This window comes from Chrysemys picta, chromosome 13 (assembly GCF_011386835.1).
Source record: "Chrysemys picta bellii isolate R12L10 chromosome 13, ASM1138683v2, whole genome shotgun sequence".
Classification (NCBI taxonomy): domain Eukaryota; kingdom Metazoa; phylum Chordata; order Testudines; family Emydidae; genus Chrysemys; species Chrysemys picta.
Window position 1 is genome coordinate 9,521,319 of NC_088803.1, and position 10,782 is coordinate 9,532,100.

The 10,782-nt window shown below is 48.9% G+C and overlaps 1 long non-coding RNA gene across 1 annotated transcript; it reads left to right on the top strand.

Moving 5' to 3' along the window:
* The first annotated feature begins 517 nt into the window (after positions 1 to 517).
* Positions 518 to 7,872, top strand: LOC101937261 (uncharacterized). The gene is made up of 3 exons (XR_255501.3): positions 518 to 612; positions 866 to 960; positions 6,558 to 7,872. It is a non-coding gene; the product is annotated as an uncharacterized LOC101937261 (long non-coding RNA).
* The last annotated feature ends 2,910 nt before the right edge of the window (positions 7,873 to 10,782 follow it).

The following is a 10,782-nucleotide window of genomic DNA, read 5'->3' on the forward strand; positions in this document are numbered from 1 at the left end:
TCAAGCCCCAGGAATTCACCCCAAGCTGTAGAGCCCCCAAGCTCTGTCTCTCCTTGACCCCCTTCCTCAGCCCCAGTAGAGAGGAAACACACACACAACCCCTCTCCATCCTTTGTTCCTGAATGGGGGTCTCCGCTCAGCTTCCCTGCTGAGAAGCGGGGAAATCCGTCTGGTGCTAGGCGGTGGGTTTTCCCCTGTCTTCTCCACTCAGATGGGATGGGCCTTGGATGTCCCTTTAATGACCCAGACAGTCCACTCAGACAGCAAGGTGACACCCTACCCTCATGTCTCTCAGTCGGCCCTGAGAGCAAACTTAATCCCACTGGGGAGTAATGCAAAGTACAGGGGGAAACTGAGGCACGCGTCGGCTTCATAAAAATATTACAGCCAGCTCCCGCTTGTTACGGAAGACTTTGCAGAAAGTAGCTCGTCACAGCCATGAGGCCTCGTGGCTGAATTTCCTGTGCACACAGCTCTTATGGGCTGGTCAGACAGGAAGGGTTGGTCACTCTTCCTGGGAGGAGACCGGGTCAGTGGCTGAGGTGAGAACCCAGCTCAGAGCCCCAGGGAAGCAGCTCAGCATGGTGCTAACTCTCCTTCCGCCTGTTCTGGGTAAGTGACCTTCCCCTGGACAGCCTCTGTTTGCATCTCTTGTTGAGGAGAACAGAGGGGTTTGGGATCCAAGACTCTTGGGTTCTATCCCTGGCTATGGGATCTTGTGAGGTAGTGCCAGGAGGGCTGGGATTCAGGATCTTGGGTCCTATCCCTGGTTCTGTGAGGGCAGTGGGGTCTAGTGGGTTAGAGCAGGCAGGGAGCCAGGACTCCTGGGTTCTATTTGATGTTCTCTCTCTCTCCTTTTCTTTAGCAGCCCCATCCTCCCTTCATCCTGAGCCCCGGAACGCTCATGCCCTCCCTTCCCTTCTCTCTTACAGCCGCTCTGCAGAGTGTCCCTGATTACAGGTAATATCTCATGTTGCTCCACCCCCGCCCCAGCTCTTCCCGCCCAGTTCCGCCCCCTCTGCCAGGTGTGTCGCTTCCTTGCTCCTCTCCCTTACCCCTCAGCCTCCTGCATGCCACGAAACAGCTGATGACAGCAGTTGGGAGGTGCGGGAAGGGGGGGGGGCAACGATCTACGAGGCCTGCTGGTGGATGGGAGGCACTTAGGGAGCTGAGGGGGAGCTGATAAGGGGGCTGACAGTGGGTGCTCAGCACCCACCATTTTTTCTCCATGGGTGCTCCAGCCCCAGAGCACCCATGGACTTGGCGCCTATGCTGGCAGGGGAGTGGGGACTAGTGAGTTAGAGCTGGGGGACTGGGCACCAGGACTCCTGGGTTCCATCCCCAGATCTGGGAGGGAAGTGGGAACTCGTGGGTTAGAGCAGGGGAGGGTGGAAGTCAGGACTCCTGGCTTCTAGTCCCCTCGCTGGGCAGGTCACTGGCCATGGCTATGCCTCGGTTTCCCCTCTGCAGGCTTGTGGTGTTGTCATTTCACATGGGCTAAAGTCTCGGCCACCCTCCCATAACGGCAGGGTCCGGGGAAGGGTAAACACTGTTCTTATTATCCGGCAAACCCCTTGTTTGGCCCGACTAGCTCATCATTCTTGTGGTATCAACACCATCTTGCTGTCAGTGCACTGATGTTATCTACGGCTTCCTCTCTGTTTGTCGGCGTAGCTGTTTCACTCATTTCCCCCAACGTGTTTTCCATCATCGCTGATTAAACCTTCCCCCCATGGTGCCCGTGCTGTGACCCAAAGACCTCGTGATGCCAGCTGATAAAGGGATCCCCTGGGTTCACCAAAGAACCCTCCCGTAAGGTATCTAGTGAAAGCCTGTTGCACTGGTCATCGTAAGCATTGCGACACGTGTATGGAAAATATGGAGAGAGTTATGTAGCTGTGATGAAAATGATGTTCTCTGGGTCACTCCACATAGTTCTGGCAGGCAAGGAGATGCTTAGGTCACACTGGCTGATCACGCATACACGGAGTCTTGTATCGTTCATGCTGAAGGCCCATTGGCGGGCTGAACAAATCAGTGGATGACACAGGATGGAGGGGGAAAAAACGCCACCGGGGGTGAAGCAATGAACTTTTGGGGCTACAGCTGGGTACACATGAGCCTCCCAGGCGTTCCCTCAGTCTGTCAGGACAAGCTGCCAACAGCTGAGAAACTGGATCAAATCGGAATCAGTCCCTGGTTGAGCTAGGAAAACATCCCATCTTGATTGAACTGGTCTAGATTTGTTAAACCTGTATGCCAAGTACACTTCTACCCTGATATAACTCAACCCGCTATAACACAAATTCGGATAGAACATGGTAAAGCAGCACTCTGGGGGGGCGGGACTGCACGCTCCGGGGGATCAAAGCAAGTTCGATGTAATGTGGAGGGAGGGGTAGCTCAGTGGTTTGAGCATTGGCCTGCTATACCCAGGGTTGTCAGTTAGAAATTAATGGAGATATCCTATCTCCTAGAACTGGAAGGGACCCTGAAAGGTCATCAAGTCCAGCCCCCTGCCTTCACTAGCAGGACCAAGTACTGATTTTTGCCCCAGATCCCCAAGTGGCCCCCCTCAAGGATTGAACTCACAATCCTGGGTTTAGCAGGCTAATGCTCAAACCACTGAGCTATCCCTCCCCAAGTTCAATCCTTGAGGGGGCCATTTAGGGATCTGGGGCAAAAAATCTGTCTGGGGATTGGTCCTGCTTTGAGCGGTGGGTTGGACTAGATGACCTCCTGAGGTGCCTTCCAATCTATGATTCTATAACGCAGTAAGATTTGTTGGCTCCCGAGGACAGCGTTCTATCGAGGTAGAGGTGTATAAAAAGCTAAAGGGTAAAAACCTAGGGGCAGGTGTGGGATTAATTTGAACTGTAGCAGCCCCTTGGTATCAGATGTTGTCGGGGCAAGAAAGGAAGTTGGGGAAAAGGGAGGAGGTGTGTACCCGACAGGTAATGAAAACTGAGCAACTAAAAGCGCAAAGTATTAACCAGGCTGCAACCCAGGACAAGTTGCAGGACTTCCAGGCGGAAAAGGGCGGAACGCACTCGCCTGGAAGCAATGGCTAAACAAGTACCAGTCCTTCAATGGCAGTGTGTCCATAAAAAATAAATTAAACAGTTAAAACGTCAGTCGACCGTGAGTTCGGTCCGGGCGGCGAGCCTCACGGGGGAGGATTCGGGTGACTCTTGTGACTGGCTTTAATCTCTTCCTTTGTCAGGATCGTCAATTTTGTGCAAAACCCTGTTGCACCCCTATAGCGGCCCTCATTAAGACTGAGGAGAGGTCCAGCGGGTGAAGGGGGGGAGGTAGTATGTACAGCACCCCCATCTACGAGGAGAGCACCCTGTGGGGTGATTACAAAAAGGAAAGTGACCAGGAGGGGTGGGGCTAGTTAAAAAGCCCACCCTCCTTGCTAAATTGGTAGTAAAACGAAGCCTGTGCCCATAGAAAGAAACAGTGCAGCAAAAAAAAAAAAAAAAAAGAATTGGTCCCAGACAAGCAGGCAGGCAACAAATAAAAAAATTAAAAAACAGCCTTAAGGGCATAGTGGCAAAAGCAAAAAAAAAAAATAAATAAAAGGCAAACATCAAACATTTAAATCCCTAAAATAGTACTTAAAATGGTAAAATCTAAGTTAATTAAGGTGTCATTTAAAAAAATAAGCAACTAATTTAAAATAAAATAAAAAATTAACTCTGCAAAGGCTAAAAAAAACCAAAGCAGTAAAATGTTATAAAAGTATTAAAAAAAACAACACCTTAGTTTCTTTGCAGCTATTCTAAAGGAAAATGGGCCCTTTTCCAAAGAAATGTCTGTAAATAATCCAGGCAATTCATCTGACGAAGTGGGCATTCGCCCACGAAAGCTTATGCTCCAATACATCTGTTAGTCTCTAAGGTGCCACAGGACTCTTTGCCGCTTTTTACAGATCCAGACTAACACGGCTGGATACTTGATACCAGGCAAAGAGGTTATCTTAGTAAAATCATTGAACTATAAACAAGTTAGTCGAATCTGATAAAAAACCACTCCTGGTGTGTATAATCTTTGTGTCATAGGTTTAAAAAAAAATGGTGTTGTTTTAAATAACACCACTAAAATCCATTTAAATCTTCCATTCAAAACCGAGAAACACGTTTTGCCAAACACAGGTAACCAGTGTTGTTTAATTTTGGTATTTAGCATTTAACCCTTAAGGTAACTCAGTGCTTTACAATATTGAAAATGCTTTAAACTACAAACCAAAGTCGTGGCTGCAGCAGGACAGTCAAAGCCAGAAGAAGAATAAAAAAAATTAAATCTGTTTAAAAAAAAAAAGCAAATAAAAGTTGTAGTAAAATATAAATATATATATATGCCCCACACTCATCTTCAGGTGGCTCTGTGTAATCAAACTGTCACTTTGCCAAAGGGAGCCACAATAGGTTGTGGGTTTTTTTCAAATCACTGTGTGTTTTAAAAGCAAAAGTTAAAAGTTATAAATAATCAAAACTCTGGTAAAAGTTAATTGTGTCCCTTTTAAAACAAAGTCTCTAAGCTGCTAATAACCTTCAATCCAAAAGCAAGCTAAAAAGCATCTGTGTTAATGCAAACTACCATAAACTAATAAAGGTTAAAGCCATTAAAATCTGACCTGCCTATAAAACAAACATGGGAAAATATGGGGGTAATTCCTCTGTTTTGCCTGCAATCAGCAACGGTATTTGTAAAATATATATATATATTTTAAGCAAAAATCTGCCACCCCTAAAGGGGTAAAAACATGTTCTTTTTGTCTTCCAAAAAATCAAAAAAAGCTAATACCAGCTAAAATGCAACCCAAACAAATACCATAGATCTACTGTCACAATAAAAATTATGTTTTGTGTTCTGTGTTTTATCCTGGTTGTTTGTTTTTGTTGCTAGCATGGTTGTGTATCAAATGCTGCAAAAAAACATCCTCCGGCAGCAAACAACATATTAAAAAAAATTAGTTTTAAAGCAAGAATTATCCATACTGTAAATCTAAAGGTAATTAAAAATAAATGAAGCTCTTTGTCCCAGCTACAGAACAGCCTAATACAAAAACAAATAAAAATCAAAAACATACTGCTATAGCTAGAGAATGTACTAAAATGTAAATACTTGCTTTGTCCACCTTAAAACACAAAATGTTTTAAGCACTATCAAAAAACACTAAAGTTTTAATACACTTGTTAAAGCAAAGCAAAAAATTACTGTTTAATACTTATCAGTACAAATAAATGCAGTATGTTTCTAGCATAGTAAGGCCAAACCTTTTAATTAAAAAAAATTGTTGTTAAAATCGCAGACCAACAGGCTCTAAAAGCAAAAATATAAAAAGTTAGCCCACTCCCCATATTACACATAAAATCCTTCTGGATACCTCGGACCTCGAGCCAGTGGGCTGGGGAGGGGAAAAAGCTATTAAATACCAGAGGTTGTACCAAGTGGACTCCTCAAAAGTGGGTGTGCTTGTCCTTGCCTATTGCTCCAAAGCCCTGTAGTAAAAATATTTCACTAAAATCCTGTATGTAAAATCAATTAAATAATAAAACCAAAATATTGTATAATAAGTAATGTGTATGTATTAATTCCTAAAAAAAAGTTTTTAAAAATAAAAATGTTAGCAACCCGCTAGTAAATAAATGTAAATGTAATGTAACTAGACCTCTACCCCGATATAACTCTGTCCTCGGGAGCCAAAAAATCTTACCGCGTTATAGGTGAAACCGCGTTATATCGAACTTGCTTTGATCCACCGGAGTGCGCAGCCCCGCCCACCTGGAGCGCTGCTTTACTGCGTTATATCCGAATTCGTGTTATATCGGGTCGCGTTATATCGGGGTAGAGGTGGACCGTGTTTACCAATAATCACATTTATTGTTTACCACGACCCAAAAGTCTCAGCTTTGCCCAGTTAAAAAAAAAAGCTATGTAAAACCCATACGCTGTAAAGGCCGCTTTAAATTAAAAAAAAAGGCCAAGTGTAAAAGAATCATTATTAAAAACATAAGGGAAGGTGCCTTAAAAACACTGCATAGTCCAGATACACACAGCAGGGCCATAGCAAAATACCTGGTGGGTGGCCCCAAACCTCCCCTAAATCCCATAAAAACAAACCCTGTTCCTCCTGTTATAGCCTAAAGTAAAAGTCAAATAAAAAGCCCTTTAGCAAGCAATAGCAATTACTAATTTTGGAATGTAATATAGTTGTTGTAACCTCCTAAACCAGGCAAGCAACATTCATAACAAAAGCCAGGGAGGGCTGTAGTCAAACAGGGGAGGGATAGCTCAGTGGTTTAAGCATTGGCCTGCTAAACCCATGATTATGAGCTCAATCCTTGAGGGGGCCATTGAGGGATCTGGGGCAAAAATCTCTTTGGGGATTGGTCCTGCTTTGAGCAGCGGGCTGGACTAGATGATCTCTTGAGGTCCCTTCTAACTCTGGTATTCTATGATAACTTTAAAAATATTTCATCAGTGCCTCAGTTTCCCCAATAAGGTGCATGTATGTGGTTCTCTTTGTTTTCCTTTTGCTTTGTTAACAGGACAAGGCAGTAATAGCGAGAGCCCAGGGACACCCTGAAGAGGAGTGGTAAAACCGCTCTTGCTGGTGCAGGCCTGCAGAACCCTTCATTGTAATACAATGTATGTATGGTGGCAAATTTTATCAATCACCAAATGGGAGGCAGTCACCTAGCATTGGACAATCATTTGCCTTTAAAGCACTTCCAAGTCCCAACCTTCCTCCCCAATTGTACTGGGGGTGCCACCCTCCAACTTGCCCTCCTTACCCAAATGTGGTTCCCCCCCACCCCCCAGAAAAGGCAGACCCTAGTGGGCTCCTTGTAAAACAGGGCCAATACGTCAGCTAGTATTTAAAATATTCAGCAAGGGGCCATCAAAAACAAACGGTTGGAACAATTAAAAAAGGCCCTAAAACTGGTCACAAGTGCAAATCTCACCCACCCGCCCTCCACCACACTGCCAAATTGGGCCTCCACACGTGGGATACCGTGCGGGGATTAATTAAAACCAAAATTAAGGCCGAAAACCAACTAGCATGAAATTCGGTGTGCTCCCCGCTCCTACAATATTTAACCCAACAAATCCTTAGCCTCCAGAAGAATGTGCTCCATAAAGCCCAAATCATCCCCTGTAAAATCCATCCCCACTCAAAAATTCCCCCCAAACAATGGCCTTTTCGCCACTTCTGGAGGCTCCCTAATTGGCAGTGCACCGCACAGCCTGTTCCTTCACAGCTTTTGGCCCCATGAAAGACGTGCGGGCCCTGCCATGAAAATCAGCCGGGCCTCTGGGAAGGCTGCCTCTGCGAGTGGGTGGTCCATCGCGACGTGTGGGAGGTGGTGGCTCCCCCTAATGACAGGGCTAAGCGATATGGGCTGACTGCGTCCCCGGGCTATCAGCACATCTAAATTGCAAAGGGCAACACCTGGCAGCTCTGGCCTATAAAGCCCCCTCAAATGGTGTGTACCGAGAGGGCAGTGCCAGGCTGCTTTTATAAGGTAGGTCCAGTGGTGAGCTGGAGCCAGTTCGCAAGAACCGGTTATTACATTTAGAAGCCGGTGTAGAACCAGTTCTTAAAGGGGCGGGCGAGTGGGCAAACTCCGGTCCGCGGGCCCACCTGAGCTCCCAGCTGGGGAGGCTCCCCCGGCCCCTCCCCTGCTTCCCTCCCGCAGAGCCCCAGTGCACCGCGCTGCCGGTGCCGGCGCCAGCGCTCTGGGCAGCTCTGCAGCTCCTGCCACTTTGAGCAGCATGGTAAGGGGGTGGGGCTGTGAGCTTCAGCGGCTGTGCGGCATCCTTACATAGCAGCATGGTAAGGGGGCCGGGCCGGGGCTGGGAGGAGGGGTTGGATAAGGGGCAGGGAGCGGTTGGAGGGGGCGGAGGTTCTGGGGGGGCCGTCAGGGGAGGGGAACAGGTGGGACGATGGGTAGGCGTGGGAGTTCCGGGGGTCTGTCGGGGTGGTAGTGGATGGGGTCGGGGCAGTCAGGGGACAGGGAGCAGGGTGAGTTGGATAGGGGGTGGGGTCCTGGGAGGCAGTTAGGGTGGGGGGTCTTGGGAGGGGGTGGTCAGGGGACAAGGAGTGGGGGGTTGATGGGTTGTGGGTTCTGAGGGGGCAGTCGGGGTCAGGACATGGGTTGGGGTCAGATGGGGGGGGGAGACAGGCACGTGGGGCTCGTACTCACCGCGCGGTTCCCTACCGGGTCTTCGGCGGTACTTCGGCAACGAGGGGATGGGGTGTCTTCACTCACTCCGGGTGAAGTACCTGGAACCGAAAACCCGGAACGAGTGAAGACCCCCCCCCACCTCCCCGCCGCTGAAGTGCCGCCAAGGACCCGGTAGGGAACCAGTGCTTAGGATTTTGGGAGCTCGTCACTGGTAGGTCAACACCTCTGCTGGGACGGGGAGGCATCGAAATATGCCCCCGCTAAGGCCCATGTGTTTACCAATACCTCTGCCTGTGTTTGGAGAACCACCTACCCCAGTGTGCCTCTCTACTTACGATTAAAATCACAAACACAACAGTGTTTTTTTCAGTGCATTGGCCCACTGTTGTGCAACAAATTGTTAACATTTCTAACTATGTGGTGTTTAATTTTTCAGAAATTACACCCAATGTTTTCCTGCCCTTAATGCACACCCGGAAACGACTAACCGTATTCCAAACAGATGCCTCCTCCTTTACAATATTGAATCTAAAGAAAGCTGCCCTTGCCACAGCCATTCGAGTGGGGCAGCTATACCAGCAGGGGGACGTGTTATGCTGTGTTACTAATAAAGCCAAAAGCCATTATTGGCTAGTGTATGCAATTGTTGCTGTTTTAATAATTTGGTGCATGCTGTATTGCTGCTTATGTAGAAGACCAATAGTAACCCTGGCCACCGTATCGGAAATGCTGCTTCGTGGTCAAGGGGGGGGGGGGGGACTGTCACACCCCCAGGGCCCCCTCTCCGTAGGGAGCCCCCCGGGAAGGTAAATCAGCACGGTATATTGCTAACGCCGTGGCAAGCGGAGGGTTAAAGGGGTGTAAGTGGAGAGTGAAAGTTTCCTCTGTAAGTAGGAGAGGCCGAAGGGGGGGGAAACGAAAAGCAAAGAATGGGGTAAACTCAACACTGCCGCAGGTGAACTCAGCCCAAAAATAAAACGCTGGCTCCCGCCCAAGGTCACGGCCCACAGCCAAGAAAAATGAGGGCCCCATAAAAAAAAAATTCTCAACTAAACAACCACAAAGCTATAAATAACGGCAAAACCAGTAAAGGCCAAAACAAACGAAAAACACCCCAGTCTTCGAAGCCAAAATGTCTTAGAAACTGGGGAGGCCACAGGCCTGTGCAAACTGGTCAACAAAGCGCCGGAAAAGAGGGCCCAAAACAAAAACACCCCCAAAAACTCCCAAAACTTAAAACCCTCCTAAAAGCTAAAGCAATTTGGAGAACACAGCAGATTCTTAAACGCCCTGGGCCCAGGACAGCACGCCTGTCCACCTTCCCCTTCTTTTCTTCTGACGTTACACCCAGACCTGGCCAAGTCTGGGCAGTGCGTATATAAGTAGAAAAGTGGGTTAGGGCCTGGGGGCATTAACGCTTTCTTTCTTCCCCTGAGTGCCGTGGGAACGGTCCCAGCACTCTCTGCTGTCATTTTATTATTTTATCAATAAAGCTTTAACATGTAAACCCTTGGTGTGCCTGCCTCGTCATCTCCTCCCCCCAAAAAATCCTGCGGCATCAGCCTAATCAACTAACGTTCCAGGCAAATTAGTAACACAAATCTGTCACATTGGGTTCGATTGCAGCTCTGGGAAGGAGTAGGGACTAGTGGTTAGAGCAGAGGGCTGGGAGCCAGGACTCCTGGGTTCTATCCCCAGCTCCGGGAGGGGACTGGGGTCTAGTGGGTTAGGGGGAGGCTAGGAGCCAGGACTCCTGGGTTCTAATCTGATTCTGAGACATCCCTCACCTCAGTGCAGGGGCTGACCTTGGTGATCTCTCAAGGTCCCTCCCAGCCCTACATTTCTATTCATGCGCTGCAGGGCTGTCCTCAGGCTACCCAAGCAAACCAGGGTGAGGGAGGTCAGTGAACGCTATGGGAAGTGACGGAGCTGAGTCAGTGCTTGCCGGCAGTGCTGGCCCCAGGGCAGCACTAGGGGGGCGCTGTGCTGCTGGGAGTTGGGTGGGAGGCTCAGTAGGGGGCGTTTTCCCCTCGCAATCAGGGGATGCCATGATGCAGGGAGCAGGCGGGTGACTCAGCACCCTGGGAGCCTCTTTTCCAGCCTCAGTGCTGCAATCACATAACTCAACAGGAAGCCAGGACTCCTGGGTTTTATCCCCAGCTCTGAGTGGGGAGGAAAAGGGGTCTAGTGAGTTAGAGCTGAGGTCCGGGGCTGGGAGCCAGGACACCTGGGTTCTACTGCCGGTTCTGGGGGGGCAGTGGGGTCTAGTGAGTTAGAGCAAGGAGGGCTGGGAGCCAGGACTCCTGGGTTCTCTCCCCAGCTCAGGGTGTGGCAAAGATTTTAAGGATTAGATCAGGCCAGCAGGAATCCAGGGTTTTCTGCTATCTCAAGTCTCAGCACGCCTGGCAGGGGAGTTGACAAGGGAACAGACATTGCCTGAAGCACCCAACCCCAGCGGAGGACTGAGGCGTGTGTGGGTGGAATAGCCAGGTGTGGAGTCTCGTTCAGGAACATCGGTGGGCAGGCCACGGACTCTCCCGCCAGCACGTGCCAGCCGGGGCTCGTCGGTGTCCCAAAGAAGGAG